Source organism: Sinocyclocheilus anshuiensis, unplaced genomic scaffold, assembly GCF_001515605.1.
Source record: "Sinocyclocheilus anshuiensis isolate Anshui unplaced genomic scaffold, SAMN03320099.WGS_v1.1 scaffold1010, whole genome shotgun sequence".
In the NCBI taxonomy this organism is placed as follows: domain Eukaryota; kingdom Metazoa; phylum Chordata; class Actinopteri; order Cypriniformes; family Cyprinidae; genus Sinocyclocheilus; species Sinocyclocheilus anshuiensis.
Genome location: NW_015537936.1, coordinates 358,690 through 359,191, shown reverse-complemented (window position 1 = coordinate 359,191; position 502 = coordinate 358,690).

Below are 502 nucleotides of genomic sequence, written 5' to 3'. Positions count from 1 at the left end.
TGGGTGCCGTCAGAATGAGAGTCCAAACAGCTGATAAAAACATCACAATAATCCACAAGTAATCCACACCACTCCAGTCCATCAGTTAACATCTTATGAAATGAAAAGCCGCATGTTTGTAATAAAAAATACATCATTAAAGTCTCAAATCCAAAGAGATATTCTATATAAAAGTTAAGTCAACCATGCCTACCTAAAACGGCTCGTTCTAACACACCCCCATGTCTATGTCACGATGTGGGAAGATTTGCATAAATGTTCACGCAAAGAAAGAAGGTAACTTTTATTCTCGCTGTAGTATTGTTGCTGCCGCCATGTCGTAAAGACGCGTGTGTGTTTTATTGTGAAAGCGAAACTACTTTGCTTAGTCTTCCAAAAGAGGACGTATCCGCTTCGTCATGCCTAGAGCTGATCCGTGCTGGTCGCTGAGGAAATCAACTTCGCGCTGTGGATCGCCAGATTGGCTTTCACCGTGGACGAAGCGGAGTCCAGCCCGGGGTCG